This window comes from Lactuca serriola, chromosome 3, assembly GCF_051521515.1.
Source record: "Lactuca serriola cultivar US96UC23 chromosome 3, Lser_US96UC23_V15, whole genome shotgun sequence".
Classification (NCBI taxonomy): domain Eukaryota; kingdom Viridiplantae; phylum Streptophyta; class Magnoliopsida; order Asterales; family Asteraceae; genus Lactuca; species Lactuca serriola.
Genome location: NC_136410.1, coordinates 222,864,680 through 222,882,773, shown reverse-complemented (window position 1 = coordinate 222,882,773; position 18,094 = coordinate 222,864,680).

Here is an 18,094-nt window from a genome sequence, read left to right as displayed (position 1 = left end):
CATAAAGTCTTTTAGCAATCAAACAAAAAACATTTCTTTGTTTTAAAAGTTTCAAATTGTCTCTTTGTAAATAAATGTTTTCATCCTTAGACTTAATCAGCTCCGACTCCTTTTGCTCAATCCACATCCTTCGCTCCTCACTCTTGGATGACACCCTGCTTAATTGGTCGGTTAGGTTAGAATTGGTGACCCGTGTTTGAGTTAAACAACTATCCAGATTTGAGATTCTTGAATTTAAGTTATTTAATTCCTTTTCATATGATTTTTGTGGAACTTTGAACGAGATAAAAAGAGATTGTACCTTCTTGATCAATTCATCAAGTTCATTGATCTGCACACTGAGAGGTTTTGCTGTGAAGCATAAGTCCTCTCGCTCCTTGGTGTCCTCATTTCCACCATCTGTATTGTATCCCCTTATGTGAGATACATCAGTCACCACCAGACACTTTCCACTGCTTTCACCGCCTCTTGCGACATACGCCTTTCCATGTGAAGGCTTTCTCACCTCATCATCTTCTGAGTCGGTCGACCACACATGTATGCCACCGAACTCGTCATCCTCTGCCGAACCCTATAAATAAGAGCATTCATAGAAGGATTAGTAGCAGCTTTCTTTCTCTTAATCTCTTCCAGCTTTTTCATCAGGATTGCCTCTTCATCTTTCTCCTCATCTTTCTCTGCCATTTTCTTCAGAACACAATCTTTGGCATAATGATTCTTTCCTCCACAGTAATAGCAGCTGACACCAGAATCTCCTTCAACCTTCGCCTCTTTCTTTGGTTCCTCAGTCTTCGGCTCCTCCCTTACTTTTTTAGAACTGTAGCTTCCCTGCCAATTTCGGTTCTTATTGGTGGAAAACCTCTTCTTGATGAACCTTTTTGGATTGGACACCATCATAGCATAATCTTCTGAAGTAAGATCGTAGTCCTCCAGGTTCAGATCTTCATCTTCTACTACATTCTTGCTTTTGGACAGGAGGGCCAAGGACCCCAAGTTTGAGACCACATTCTTCTCTTGCATCATTATCTTTTCTTGGGATTTCAAAATTCCCACCAGTTTCGCCAGCGAATATGACTTGAACTGCTCGTGAGCTTTAACTGTAGACACAACAGCTCTCCATTCGGATCTTAAGCCATTCAAAAAGGTGACCTTCTGTTCAATCAACTTCCTTTCGATATCATGTTTGATCATTTTGCTAAGAAGATGATTGAATCGGTCAAACGTTTGAGTGACGGACTCATCGGAATTTTGCTTAAATTCTCCAAACTCAGACAAAAGCAAGGTCTGAATAGAGTGCTCCAAATCTTCATCTGTGGAATACAGCTCTCGCAACCGATCCCAGATTTCTTTAGCGGTACTGCAGGAACTCACCAACCTAAACGTTTCAGATTGAAGAGCGAATCGGATCAGTCTTAATGCTTTGATATTGCACTGAAACTTCTCCTTTTCGTCTTGAGCAACGTCTTTTACATCTTTTAATAGATCATTATACTCTTTCTGAGTTTTAATGATTCTGGATGTTCCTGAGTGAGCAAATGGTCCAGACACAATAGCTTCCCATATAAGATACCCATTATCTTCAGATCCGATGACATAGTCTATAAAATGATGCGCCAAAACTTCGTAATCCTGGGTGTAAAGAATAGGAATCTTTGTTGTTGATCCAATACTGTTTGAGATGTTGATAGGATTAGATTGAGAATCGTCCATGCTTGATCGTTTTACCTGTTTGAAAGATCAGACTTGTAACATGTAATATTAGGGCAAAATGAATAAATACTGAGATACGTCAATTATGGAGTGACGGCTCAATAAATATCAGTTAATGCGGAATAAACCCTAATCACTTCTTTCACAGAAGAGATGTGTATGAATTACACAGCCTCCTGCTCTGATACCAATTGATGAGTTTATAAAACTCTTGATCGATTATATCTTATAACAGGCAAATCAAGAAAGTAAAAACAGTAAGACAAAAACACAAGAATAGATCTGAATGAGTCGAATGATTTTATTAACTCAATCCTCAGCAGAGCTCGATGAAGAACTTCCGCTGTAGAGGATTCTTGGGTTACAAAAGATAAGAATGTAAACGCTTATAAAAATCTCTATCAAATCCTACGTTCTAGAATGCATGCAAGCATCTATAAATAATAAACCCTACAAAGAACTCACGGATGGACAGGCCCATACCGGAGACAAAACTGGACTATCTAACGAGCCCAAAGACGCAACACTAAATGGACCTAACAACAATGTTGCACAACACCCTAGTTCATCCACTCTCCTGATATCTCCTTAAGTGCTAACCCTAAAATACTCAAACTTATACCCAAAGTCTGGAATTTCACTGTAACTATTCTAACTTCTATTGGCTTGATATGGTTTGTTCAGAATGGAAATTTCGGGTTGTCACATCATCCCCCTGTTGAAGGGAATTTCGTCCCGAAATTAGAATTTAGGCAAGGAAGTAGGTACGAATGATCGATTCATGAGGTGGGAGCTTCCTAATCGATTGGTTCTCGCTCTGCTAAGTGAAATCGGGTCCTCGGTTGGCATACCAACAAACCTTCACTAACGGGCGACGGCGTTGCTTCGTCCGCTTGACCTCTCGGTCGAGGGTCACTACGGTTCTAATATGAAGGCGAGGATCTCGACGAGTGGACTTACAAGAGTCCTAACGGAAAGGTACGGTTTAACGATCGAGACGCGAAGAGTAAATGTACGTTACTGAGTTCACGGAGTAGATCTAGTCTGCGAGATACAGGACTGATTCTGGTAAGAATCTCGGAGGTCCTATATATCTTGGATTTAGCTTTCCACGCTTTACGAAGCGTATTAAGCCATTCCCAGAGTAAGTTTTCCTAAAAAAACTTGGTCTCTCACTTGGAATCTCCAAGGTTTCCTTTTCTTGTTTAACTTCCCAGTCAAGGGCCACTCCTTGCTGGGTCAAGGTCGTACGGTTTTCTGTGATTTGCGTGGGGTTCTGGATGGACTATGATAGTAGGTCTGTAAGACCTAGAATTTGGCGAGTGACTGTCGGGGTCTCTGGTGTCGACAAATTCTCAACGGTTTTGACAAATTGAAAGAGTACTAAAAAATTCCTACATCACTAACAGTGTGTCATAGGAACCTGACTCTGCAATTTCAAAACTTGTGCTTAGAGAACTTCGCGAAAGTTCCTCTTAAGGTAATGTTTCCAGGGGTTTCTTCTTACCACGAGGGTAGATAAGTAAGTCATTACATGGAGAAATGACGAACTGATCCAAGTAAAAAAGACGTACCCTACTCATTTAGCTCATGAAAACTATGGGCATATTGGTCCTATCCGAGGGGTATCACTACGGACTTGAAGTGTCCGCATCGATTTCGGAAGGTAGTCTTCCGGACATCCTTCCCTAAAACTCGAATTGGTGATATTCGGATCTCAAATCCATTTCTGAAAGTAATTCTTTCCTTGTGTTTTCTCAACCAACTCATCTATGTGAGGCAGAGATAACGATTTCTACTGGAAAATCTTGATGGAGTCCTCGATAGCCGAGGCACATATGATGCAATCCGTCGATCTCTGGAAGAATAAGATTGGGGTCTCCAGGGTGAGAAGCCTAGTCTTCTTATTCTATCACTGTGTGGTTTGCTAAGTTGTCTGCACTGTTCTTGTGTCTCCTTAGGTGTTTAGGCTGTAGGGAAATCTGTTTACTGGAGTCGTACTGGGTTCTAAGTTTGTTCACATGACGATGCGATTACTCGTAGTCTTGAGCAGTTCTCCGTCCTGAAGTTCATATTAGAATTCATTCATGGTTTCACAATCACAATTTCGTGTATACGAGTCGTATATAATTAAGATTGAAAAGGTAGTCGGCTAACTGATTCTTCTTTAAGCTCACATCCTTTCGAGGAAAAAGAAGTTAAAGCGAAATCATCAATTCTAAATCTGTAGAACCTTGATTATATATCACTCTTATGTATACATTCCTCAGTGATAGATCGACCACATGAATCCTTGGTTTGAACTTGATGTACTACACGAGTAGTACTTCGGGGATTTCTTTGGAAAGAAAATAAATATGAGGTACTCCATGCATGAGTACTTCGGTGTTCTGATATGATGGCTTCGCTAGAAAGGCGATCTCGAAGAAAGAGATGTACGTGTGAAGCTGATTGTTTCTTGATGACGACATGATTCTGATAGCACGAAAGATAAGGATTTTGTGAGCGACTCTGGTTGACCCTAGATGTACTTCGATTGCTCAATCAAAGAGTAAGAGTATGTTCTCGTAAGGTTGACCTACATCCCTAAGATGCAGTCCTAGTATGGATTGGAGGTATAATCGCGAAAGTTTGACCTACATCCCTTTGATGCAGTCCTAGTACGGAATGGAAGTGAGTTTGTAGAATGGTCTCAAGACGTTTGTCGTTCAAGCTGAGGTATCGTGGGTTGGTGAATAACAGGATCCAACCACTAAAAGAGACTTGGAAATGTCTCCGAGGCTAAATTACTATAGTCCAATGACTTGACTAAAGCAGGTTTCAGATAGACTCCAATGAAAGTACGATGAGAGTACTTGAATAAGGAAGGACACGGAAGTTAGACGACTATCAATATCTTTGATATTCACGACGTAAAGATTCGGGAAAATGACCTTGTAAAAGGTCTTACATCATATCCAGAGAAGATAGTTCTTGACAGCATAAAGACCTAACCAAAAGTACTTACAGTACAAGATAATTTCATAGAAAATGCCACATCGGGCAAAGACAGAAAAACGATTCCTTCTAACAAGGACAATAAAGTAAAGCGTCTACTACTGGCGACGGTCATCCCTCTGGTGAACTCTCAGTTCAGCCAGTTGACGTTCCACGTCGAGTAGGTGTCTTTCGTACACCCTCTGGCGTACTTGGAGCTCTATGACTTTGGATCGTGATTCAGTCAGTGCTTGCAGCAGGGTTTCATGGTTTCTCTCAGATCTCTCGCGAGCATCTTCTAGACGAATGGTGTGGAGAGTATGCATTCTCGCATCGGCGACAACTTCGGTAATCTGATGTAGGGCTGTCCTGCCTTGAATCTCATTTCGGGCCACTCTGCGGACCAAGATTGGCAAGATTCTGTCTGCTGAGCCCCCATTACTTAAGTCGTAGAAGCTTCGGTCACCATTAAATGGCATAGGCTGATCTTGTCCTTGGCTCCATGTTTCCAAGCATTCCACCCACTCAGGCGTCGGGCCATGAAAAGCCAGACGAGGGTTAGGAATTGTAATGGGGTAGGTTCTCAACCTCGGGTTCGGAGTTAGCATCGTCCGAAAGGTCTTCATCATGGTGATCATTCAAAGGGATAGGATGATCATTCTCTGGTTCTTCTCCAAACCAACCAGCTATGACTTCGTTTGGAAGATATTGGTTGCCATGGGGATGGAGTCTAGCCATGTTATCTATGCGAGAATTGGGGTAAGAAAATAATTATTAGATGAACTATCTAGATAATTATTTAGAAAATCTTCATCAGTTACATCGCTATTTGTGAAGTGCATACCAGTTATATGTAATCGAAACAGGATAGGCTTCGAATAAGTGACCTTAACTCCATATTCACACAGAATATGGGTGAAGTAAAATTTTCACAGATTCTAAGTCTATAACATCCTAATTACCTATAGACTTAGTGTATCCACTTAGCAACTACGAACTTAGTAATGAAGATCCTGTTTTAGTTCTCAAGTATAAAGTACTTATAGTAACACCAAATACTCCTATAGTATTTTAAGTTTAATGTTATGTTCTACTGTTCTCATTGTGGTAGGGTTAGTAAGATTTTTAGACTTGTTTCAACCACACAATTAAACTTAGGCACATGCTAGTCAACCCTCGGATAATATAGGTGATCAGGCTATATCTTCCCAGTTTTGACCATATGTCTCTAAGCCCACTTGTGTTGCCCAACAATCGTAATTCTTTTGTACTGTCCTAGTGACACTGATTTTAGTATGAATGCAACACGTATACTTAATTAAATATTTTATTATTTAAAGTATAAACTCTTGGTCAAAGTATTTTTAATCCCTTATGTATTTATAGTTAGTATATCTTTTAAGGGTTGATATACTTTATTCACTATAAACAATGCTCTGATACTAATTTGTCACACCCCAAAACCAAGAACAGCGGAAACGTTCTGGGGCGGAGGACATCATGTACAGTATCACAACAATGAAAAGTAGTAAACAAGCAACAACATCATCCATTTCATTAATAATATAATTATTATACAAGTGTGTTTTGTCAAATTTTGATAAACACTAAAGCATAAATCAAAATGAAAGATGAGTCTTGAACGAGCTCCATCTTCCCTAAACCTTGCATCGGTACCTGTCCATGATGACCAGAGGATACAAGTAATTTTGAAAGCGAGTATCAGCTTTGAAGCTGGTGAGATCATAAGTATTTTAGTGTCTTAATTTGTATGTATATGAATTGTAAGTATTGAAAATGTATATGAACTGTAAGTATTAAAAATGTATATGAACTGTAAGTATAACAATGTTTTGTAAATCAACTGTAAATGTTTGAAAAACCCTAGAAATCCCTATGATTCCTACTATTATATAAGGGTGTCTTCTACCAAGACCTAACTGCTCTGAATGTAGTCTTCTACCAAGACCTAACTGCTCTGAATGTTCATTTCTTGTAAAAGTGTGTAATTTTCCAAGTGTAACTATCATTAACAAAATATAGTTTTTACATTTAATGTTTAAGTGAAAAGATCACTAAATATATGTAAAAGGAAAATTAATGTAGTACTGTAGTGTTGTATTATAGGAACTACTGTTGTACTAACTACCTTAAACCAGATTTATATTAAGGTATCATGTGATTAATTACACCATACTATCGACTGATAACAATGACAAAGGTATTGTCGTAAAAAGAAATGACGTTTGGCACCTGCAAACCTGCAGGTCCGGCTATAGCTAGCAGCAAGGTGTAGGATAGTCAATCCAGTATAGATCTATACGCAAACTCACGCTCTCCCTCCAAGAGACTCTGCCTACAACTCGGTCCATGACAGTTAAGGCATGCTCTGATACAGTGGATCACAATTTTGTCAACGTATTTATGTATATGTACTCATGTAAGCGTAATCATGTAAAAGTATATGAACGTATGCCTTTGCTACCCAAAGGTACTGAACTGACTGAAAGGAACTATTATGTCCATATATGTATACATGATATATAACTAATGTTTAAACGACCTTCGGACGGGTACCCAATATCCCACCAGACCACATCCAAATCAAGGAAAAGGAAACAGGGTGGATAGCCTTCCTAAGTCTTTTAAACATTACTTATATAACTATACATATATAGGCATGCTTATAACAGAATCTCTATGTAAACGTAATCATGTAATTGTATAGTAATGTACTGTGTATACTAGATGTAATGTATGTTCTCTCTATCTAGCAAGTATTGACTCATGAATGAACTGACTCATTGTATGATATCGTGTTTTAGTAATAGTTCTAGTATCTTCCTAAACTACCCATATGGTAGTTTACTAGTAATCTAACTGGTACGTATGGACATGGATGTATACCCTTGCTACCCAAGGGCATTGGATGAACTGGAAGGACCTTTATGACTATATATGTACACATGATATATAACAAATATTTAAACGACCTTCGGACGAGTACCCGATATCCCACCAGACCACATCCAAATCGAGGAAAAAGAAACATGGTGGATAGCCTTCATAAGTCTTTTAAACATTTCTTATATAACTATACATATAGAGGCATGCAATTTATATAAAAGCATAAAATAAGTTTTGTAAAACCTTTGAACATAATTATTATCTAAGAAAAGATCGACTTGATGTCAATCTATAAAACGGTTTGAAGGTATGGGTTTGATAAAACAGTTTAGTATAAAGAAAATTTTGTTTGAAACACAATTGTAAATAAGTTTGAAATAAAACTTACAGAGTAAAATGTACAGTGTAATAAGGAGTTTTTAAACACATAAAGTGTTTATGAAAAACATTTGAATGAAACTGTTTGATAAAACGGCTAATGAGTAGCCAATCATTTGAATGCTGCTTATTAATCACATGTGATTGATATAATAATTAGCATAATTCTACTTGTATCCCCCCATAAAACATTTAAAAATAGTTAAAACATTGATTAAGGGGTATGAACTCACCTGTTGTGGGTGATACGGATGAACTGAAGAGGTAGGACTGCTAGGTGCCAAGTGAAGACTTTAGACAGACACAATGGTCCTAATTACATATGAAGACATATGTATATAAAAAATTAGTGATTATAACACTAATTAAACATATAAAAACATCCTAATGCGAGGAAAACACTTTTGGTCAAGTGCTAGGAGGCTAATGGGTTGCAACAAAGGAGTGTAAGACCTCTTATGGGAGTTTATGGTCAAAAGACCATATGTGTTGGAGTTTATGGCCCAAGGGAGTTAAATCCTGGCCGTAAACTCTCTTTAGGGACACTAAATGAAGCCTAACATTATTACAACTCAGGTGGTGAAGTGCTTCAAGGCTTAAACAAGTGTTTGGGTGGGTTTAAGGCCTTAAAATGGCCTTGCTTGATGTTCACATCCCTGGGACCACTCCCCCATGAGTTTACGGCCGTAAACTCATGGTCAAGAGTACCATTTGATTTTTGAGGTTCCTAACACTTCAAGGATATGATCTATGTTGGGTTCTAGGCATAAGGAAGGAGTTAGGGTGTCATTTGTCCCATTTATAGGGGTTTACGGCCGAAGAACTTGTCTTGGCCGTAAACTCCTTTATCCTTGTGATTCCTTATGTTTTCTAGGCTATAAACACTTTAGGGTACATGTATAAATTAGTCTCTTGGATTAAGGAAGGTTTTTAAGGCATTTTGGCACATAAAAATGGAGTTCACGACCCAAGAACTTCCTTCTCCGTGAACTCACTTTCACCCTTTGTTTCTAAGTGATTTTGTGGTCTAAACATGTAATGGCAGCTTCTAGGTTCATTCCCAAGGCTCTGAGGGACATTGGGCACACTTTTGTCCCTTAAAAAGGAGTTTACTCTCCAAGTGTTCTTGGGCGGTAAACTCCCGAATCTTGGGGTTTTGTTCCGATTTTGATGTTATAAAACACAATCTAAGCTATATAATACAACTAGATAGAAGTACTCATGATTTGGGATAAAAACCCGAAGATCCGTGAGAGAGAATTCGGCTTTTCTCTAGTTGGAAATGTAACCAATGAATGAATATGGTTCAGATTTCTATATATAGTCCTGAGATTTTTGGCAGAAAATATTTTTATTCCCAGAATGAACTCTAATATCCTAGAGTATTGGAATAACAGTGTTGCACAAAACCCTAGTGCATCCACTCTCCTGATATCTCCTTAAGTGCTAACCCTGAAATACTCAAACTTATACCCAAAGTCTGGAATTTCATTGTAACTGTTCTAACTTCTATTGGCTTGATATGGTTTGTTCAGAATGGAAATTTCGGGTTGTAACGGTTGAGTCTAGTCCCGAGAGTTATATTTATGAGAATATTTACTTTATGTGATTAGGCGGAGGCTGGATCATATTTCCACCGAGTCAGAGATTTACCGAGACATCTAAGGTGAGTCTTCTTACTATACTTTACCTAGTATGGTAACAGAGTTATGTGACAGAGTATTTTAGAGTTATATGCCAGTGTATTTGCATGTTATTATGTGTTGTGATTTATTGTGATATGAGATATGCATGATTCAAAGTTTACAGAGTTAGGACCAGTGTGTCCACAGAGTTATGGTACCAAGAGGGTCCCACAGAGATATTCGACCAGAGGGTCAATAGAGTTACATCCTTAAGTGGATGATATGTGTTTATGTGGTATTTTGGGGAACTCACTAAGCAATTATGCTTACAGTGTTATGTGTGGTGTTGCAAGTACCAACGATGATCGCGGGAAGGCGCCAGAATGACTTGTACACATGCACACTGGAGTTCATATGTTTTGATCTTGGGGTTTTGTATTTAGATAATGATGATACAATGTTTTAAAATGTGGATGTGAATGAAATTATATGGTTTTCAAAAATGCAAAAAATTGTTTAAATTTTTACGGTGTTACAAGTTGGTATCAGAGCCTTGGTTTGAGGGATTCGGATGCATCTTCGGGCGTATCTGAACTCAAACTGAGGATTTGAGGAAAATTTTGATAATAAGGTAAAATTTTTGAAAAGAGTAAAAAGAGTTTGAGACAAACAGAGTAGAGTCATGTGTACGATCAGCCAGCGCCCGAACGGTGATTTCCTAAAATACCCTTACAATAAGTGCTATCAGATATGTTATGTTATGCTATATGATGAATTATGATATGCATGCTAGAGTAGACTAGGTATTCATATTAGGACTAGAGTGGCCTGATATATGATGCCTTAGTCTAGGGGTTTTTGCTGCTAGCAATGCTTGAGAGTGTTTAGATAGCAGCGAGGTGCTTATGAGTTATCTGCTAGTGAGTAGCACATGATTAAGAGAGTAGAGTGCTTGGAAATTTGGGACTCTGGGAGGAGGACTTGGAATGAATACTGAGTTGGTGTGGTTGGTAGTATTGGGCCCGTACTACCGAAGGCACCGGATCAGTGCGCAACCCAAGTAAGAATCCTTAGGGTACCAGGAACCAAGTAGGATTAGGGGTATCGAGTGTGTGCACGCTCAAGCGAGTCTTTGATATCTTGTGTTGTATTTCAGAGAGGTATCATGGTGGGAATGCGCCACAGACCAGGGACCAGTGGAGGGGGTGTGAGTGACGAGGAGCTCCGCCAGATGATTCATGATGAGGTGGCTGCTGCCATACACGCTGAGATACCAGAGATGTTTGGGTCTATCAAGACCACCCTGATAGAGACATTTGACAAGAGATACGCTGCTCTTTCTGATGCGGCTGTTGTTGCGGCCACTGCAGCTGTAGCTGTGGCTAGACCGCAGGGTGGTGATGCGTTGCTGTTCCGGGAGTTCAGCAACACAAAACCACCGGAGTTTAATGGGACCCAGGACCCGATTGCAGCGATGAGGTGGATTTCAGACATGGAGGGGTGTTTCTTTACTTGCTCATCTCCTGAGCATTTGAGAGTCCGGTTCGTGCTGAACCAGCTTCGCTTGGGAGCGAAGGACTGGTGGAAGTTTGTGACGGCGCACTACACGCCTACTGAGCTTGCTGTAGTAACCAGGGAGAGGTTCACTGCTATGTTTCGAGACGAGTACGCTCCCCAGGTGGAGAGGGAGTGATTGGCACAGGAGTTTCTGACCCTCAAGCAGGGTACCGAGTCTATTACGGCGATTAGTCGGATGTTCCATGAGAGGGCGATGATCTGCCCAGAGCACGTGTCCTCCGAGCAGGCACGTATGAGCCGATATCTGAGCATTTTGAGGAGGGATATACGAGAGTTCGTGGCGAACTCAATGTACCGTACATTTGCTGAGCTTCAGGTAAATGCCCGGAAGAGGGAGATAGAGTTAGGGACTCAAGCTAGGGAGGAGGCTGAGTCTCAGGGGAGGGATCGGCGACCGGCGCAGTCTCATCCGGCAGCCAAGCGGGCCAAGCCCGCTGATTCGAGATATGGGAGTCAGAAGGGCCGTACTTGTGGTAAGTGCGGCAAGAGCCACGATGGGGTGTGCAGAGTGGGATCTTGCTACAAATATGGCAAGGAGGGGCATATGGCCAAGGATTGCCCCAAGGGGTTTGCAGTATGTTTCCATTGCAACCAGACCAGACACCGCAAGGCAGAGTGTTCACAGTTGCGAGGGACAGCCCAGGGAGCACCTCAGGGATCTGCCCCTGTTGCTATCAGAGCTGCTGAGAGCCGGCCAGTGAAGGCCGAGGTACCGAAGGCACGAGGGAGAGCCTTTTAGTTGACTGCGGAGGAGGTCTGCGCTGCGCCCGACGTCGTGGCTGGTATGTATCCTTTATTGTATTTATTTCGATGTTGGGATATTGTGTTTATTTCATGTTATGCGTAGGTACTTTTCTTGTGAATTATGTACCTGCCTTGGTGTTATTTGACTCGGGTGCGAGTTGGTCTTTTGTATCTTTGGCTTTTAGTGAGCACATCAGTATTAGCCGAGAGGCATTGAGTCGACCTCTGAGAGTTTCCATAGCCGACGAGAGGACGGTGTATGCCGCCGAGGTGATCTGAGGTTAGTTGATGAGATTCCGATAGTGCGCGAGTTTCCGGATGTATTTCCGGAAGAGTTGCCAGGTGTGCCTCCCGAGAGGCAGTTTGAGTTCAGTACTGATTTGGTTCTTGGGGCTGCGCCTATTGCCAAGGCGCCTTATCGCCTCGCGCCTCCAGAGATGCAGGAGTTGTCCTCGTAGCTTCAGGAGCTGCTGGGGAAAGGGTTTATTCGGCCGAGCAGCTCACCTTGGGGAGCGCCTATCCTTTTTGTCAAGAAGAAGGATGGTTCACACCGGATGTGCATTGATTACCAGGAGTTGAACAAGCTAACGGTCAAGAACCGTTATCCGTTGCTGAGGATCGACGATCTGTTCGATCAGTTGCATGGAGCATGTTGGTTCTCCAAGATCGATTTGAGGTCTGGATATCACCAGGTGAGGGTGCAAGACGAGGATATCCAGAAGACAGCATTCAAGACTCGTTATGGACATTACGAGTTCGTGGTGATGCCTTTCGGACTCACCAATGCACCGGCGGTGTTCATGGATCTCATGAATAGAGTGTGCAGGCCGATGTTGGATCGCTCGGTGATCGTGTTCATCGACGACATATTGGTGTATTCGAGATCCAGAGAGCAGCATGAGGAGCATTTGAGGGAGATCCTCGGAGTTCTGAGATCGGAGAGGCTTTATGCTAAATTCTCCAAGTGTGATTTTTGGTTGCGAGAGGTCTAGTTCCTAGGGCACCTCATTAACCAGAAAGGGATATTGGTCGACCCGGACAAGATTGAGGCAATGATGAGTTGGGAGGTGCTGAGGTCACCTACTAAGATCAGGAATTTCCTAGGGTTGGCTGGTTATTATCGGAGATTTATCAGGGATTTCTCCAAGATCGCCGTGCCACTCACCAAGTTGACCCGGAAGGGTGTTGCTTTTTCATGGGGTCCAGAGCAGCAGGCCTCCTTCGAGACACTTTGCCAGAGATTATGCGAAGCTCCAGTGTTAGCCCTTCCGGAGGGGAAGTAGGACTTCGTAGTGTATTGTGACGCGTCGATATCTGGGCTGGGAGCGGTGCTTATGCAGAGGGGTCATGTGATAGCATACGCATCGAGGCAGCTGAAGCCTCATGAGATGAGGTATCCCACCCACGATCTGGAGTTGGGGGCGGTGGTGTTCGCCCTGAAGATCTGGCGTCACTATCTGTATGGGGTTCGGTGTACCATATACACGGACCACAAGAGCCTGAAGTATCTAATGGATCAGCCCAACCTGAATATGCGCCAGAGGAGATGGTTGGATGTGGTGAAGGATTACGATTGTGAGATCCTGTACCACTCGGGCAAGGCTAATGTTGTAGCCGATGCACTAAGCCGTAGGGCGGAGGGTGCCCCGATGCAAGATGTTTGTTTGAGATTGACAGTGATGACTCCGGTGTTGGACACTATTCGTGGGGCCCAGGTTGAGGCTGTGAGGCCAGAAAGCCAGAAGGGAGAGCGAGTTGTCGGGCTGGTATCGGATTCGTTACCGATAGCCGGGGGCTTATGACATTTCAGGGTCGGATATGGGTATCGTTTGTGGGCAGGACGCGTACCATTTTGATGGAAGAGGCTCATCGATCGAAGTTCTCGATCCATCCTGGGGCCACTCAGATGTATTTGGACCTGAAGAGGGAGTATTGGTGGCCCAGTATGAAGAGGGATGTCGCTTGGTTTGTAGAGAGATGCTTGACCTGTCGCAGGGTTAAGGCCGAGCACCAGCGTCCACATGGTAAGCTGTAGCCGTTAGAGATTCCCGAGTGGAAATGGGAACAGATTACCATGGATTTCATCACCAAATTTCCAAGGACTGCGAAAGGTGTCGATGCAATTTGGGTGATTATGGACAGGTTGACGAAGAGCGCTCATTTCCTTGCTATCAGTGAGAGCTCTTTCGCGGAGAGGTTGGCAGAGATGTACGTGAGAGAGGTGGTATCGCGACATGGAGTGCCGATCTCGATTGTCTCAGATCGAGATGTACGTTGCACTTCCAGATTCTAGAAGAAGTTTCATGAGGAATTAGGTACGAGACTGCATTTTAGTACCGCATACCACCCACAGAATGACGTGTAGAGTGAGCGGATGATTCAGACGCTCGAGGACATGCTCCGAGCATGTGTGTTGGATTTCGGCGAAAGTTGGGACACGTGCTTGCCCTTGGCAGAGTTTTCCAACAACAACAACCATCATTCGAGCATTGGTATGCCACCGTTTGAGCTGTTGTATGGGAGGAGGTGTCGCACCCCCATTTGCTTGGGAGAGGTAGGGCAACGTGTGATGGGTAGTACTGAGATCATGCTTCAGATGACAGAGCAGATTCAGCAGGTCAGACAGAGGTTGTTGACCGCTCAGTCGTCAGAAGAGTTATGTGGACAGGCGCCGGTTCGAGCTCGAGTTTCAGGTCGGCGACTTCGTGCTCCTGAAGGTCTCTCCTTGGAAAGGAGTGATTCGATTCTGGAAGAGGGGCAAGTTGGGGCCCCGATATATTGGTCCTTTCAGAGTGACCGCGAGAGTAGGTAAGGTAGCCTACCGTTTGGAGTTACCTGCTGAGTTGGGTCAGATTCATGACACTTTCCACGTGTCGCAGCTGAGAAAGTGTATAGCCGATGAGTCGGCAGTGGTGCCATTAGAAGATATTCAGGTGGATGCGAGCCTAAACTATATTGAGAGACCGGTGGCGATTAGGGATCGGAAGATCAAGTTTTTGAGTAACAAAGAGGTGCCTCTGGTGCAGGTCTAGTGGCAGCATCGAAAAGGGCCAGAGTTGACTTGGGAGCCGGAGCGTGAGATGTGGGAGCAGCATCCATAATTGTTTGCAGAGTGAGACTTTGAGGGCGAAGTCTAATTCTAGTGGGGGAGAATTGTAACACACGGATTCCCAGGTATATTATTGGTTTCTTTATTTTTGGAGGTTGGGAGGGGACTCAACGAGTTGGTGTTCAGACTCGCCGAGTATGGTCGCGGATTCGTATCCAGGTTCACAGCTGGACTTGACGAGTTCATGAGTGGACTCGGCGAGTCCACGCTGTTTAATGAAACTCTAATTTCCTGGGTTTGGGACCTATTTAAAGGCCCTTAGGGCCGTCATTTGCGGCTACCAAACCCTAGAGAGAAACCCTAAGAGATCTAGAGAGAAACCCTAAGAGATCTAGAGCGTTTGTTGGTGTAATTGCAAGAAGGAGGTGACCAAGGCAAGAGGAGGCTGAAGGAGGTGCGATTCTGGTGATTTTAGAGTTCAGAGACTTCATCTTGAGGTATTTATTCGGACCTTCTTCATATTTGGTGTTGATACTTAGAGTTAGGGTTTTCTAACCCCTTTAGAGGATGGATATGTGGAGCAATTGGTCCCTTCTCAAGTTTATGCTTTGGATCTGGACTCAAAGAGGTTTAGAGACCTTAACCCTTGGAGCTTTATGAGTTATTTTGGGAGCCATGAACTTAGGATGTTATTTTTGGGGCTAAATCACCAAGTGAGACCATCTAGATGTTATATGAGTGTCAAGGTCTGAACTTTACGTGATTATCATGCTTGGGAAGGTCAGATCTATGGATTAAAGGAACAGATCTGAACTCAGGAGGTTTATGGAGTTTGTGCATGACATGAACTCGTCGAGTCCAAAGATCAGACTCGGCGAGTAGGGTTAGGGTTTCCCGTAAATAACTCAGTGAGTCAGAGGGGGATTAAGGGACTGGAGTTCAAGGCGGAACTCGCTGAGTTGTTCTTAAGACTCGGCGAGTTGAGTCGGGGTGGCCTCACGATTCATGCCAGGTGTGACTCGTCGAGCAAGGGGAGGAACACGACGTACCAAGCGGGACTAAAGAGTTAGTGGACACGTGTAGACTCGCCGAGTCGCCCAAGTGAACTCGACGAGTCGGGTCAAAGTTTGACCGTTGACTTTGGTTGACTTTTAGGGTTTGGTCAACAATGTGGCCTTTGAGCTAAAAGAGGGGTAAAATGGTCTTTTGCCTGTTGAGGGTGCCTAGAGAGGGTTGAGTCTAGTCTCGAGAGTTATATTTATGAGAATATTTACTTTATGTGATTAGGCGGAGGCTAGATCATATTTCCACCGAGTCAGAGATTTACCGAGACATTCGAGGTGAGTCTTCTCACTATACTTTACCTAGTGTGGTAACAGAGTTATGTGACATAGTATTTTAGAGTTATATGCCAGTGTATTTGCATGTTATTATGTGTTGTGATTTATTGTGATATGAGATATGCATGATTTAGAGTTTACAGAGTTAGAACCAGTGGGTCCACAAAGTTATGGTACCAAGAGGGTCCCACAGAGATATTCGACCAGAGGGTCAATAGAGTTACAACCTTGAGTGGCTGATATGTATTTACGTGGTATTTTGGGGAACTCACTAAGCAATTATGCTTACAGTGTTATGTGTGGTGTTGCAGGTACCAACGATGATCGCGGGAAGGCGCCTGCATGACTCGTACACACGTACACTGGAGTTCATATGTTTTGATCTTGGGGTTTTGTATTAAGATAATGATGATACAATGTTTTAAAATGTGGATGTGAATGAAATTATATGGTTTTTAAAATGCAAAAAATTGTTTAAATTTTTACGGTGTTACAGATCACATGTACAATAGGAACATCCGTCAACAAAAAGATCAACCTAAGATGATCATCTCATGATTACTGAGAATGAATCGAATCAGATTGTTCTACTTTCTAAATTGTTTTTATGGAACCAAAGTCGAAAAAATTGAAAGAATTAGTCTTTCACAACCATTGATAAATGATTCATCGAAAAGTTAAAGATTAATAATTGTTTATAGAAATCGCATCTGACAGGTGAGCCTAACCACACACGATTTATGTGACTATTTTCGGTAAAATGCTAATTTCAGGTTATTTTTTACAAATCATTAAGAAATTATAGCCACTTTTGTTAATTTCTTTTAAATTTTTTATACAAGCTAAAGTGTGAACAAACTCATTTTTGTGCAAAGTAGGTTGGGTAAAGTTTTCTTTGATACAAGTTGGATAAAAGAGTTTAACCTTTACGCTGAGACCTATGATTTAGAAAATAAAAGTGTTGAGATGGTATCTTTGACGGTGATTTGTACGGATTGAAAGATTGTGGAATAAAATCACACCCATATCCATAGATACCAAAAAGAAAAAAAGAAAAAAATGGTAAATAGCGACTTAATTGGGTATAATTGCGATTGGACTAATTACCTGTCATAATCATACCCAACAAATATGCATGTTATATATATATCCTATTTATTAAGCTATATTGGGCTTCTAATTTGTTAAATGAGCAATATCATATTTTCCACTAACTTTTTATTATTCAAAACTAGACGAAATCTTATAAATTTCGATTTATGAGGTTTCTATTTAAATTGTGGAAGACAGTCAATGGACATGACTATGTTATCTAGTAATGTGATAGTGGATTCAATCATATGATTGGGGACTTTTTCAATTGAGTAAATAAATAAAAAAAAAAATTAATGTTAAATATAATCTTTGAATCTTTTTAAAAGTTCGTTACTTGAGCCAAATATTTGGCATTGTTGTTTCAAAGATAATTCATTGATGCTGCAGTAAGAACCTTAAGTGTATTTTTTACCTTTTTTTCGGTCACCAAGCTATAGAGTATTTAAAAATATACTCGTTAATATATATTTTGGTGTATGGTGAGATTATTAAAAATTACATTAAAAATGGAAAATTTTTGAGTGGGTGAGAAGAAAAATAATTTCTCTTGGACACCTTTTTTTGATTTGGAAAGTTGGTGGTTTAAATTAGTGGTGAGATGGAGACAGAGGGGGGGGAATATTGAGTAATGGCATATTTTTATATTTTCTTAACTGAACTTTTCATACAAAATATTGTAAAAGGTAACACCA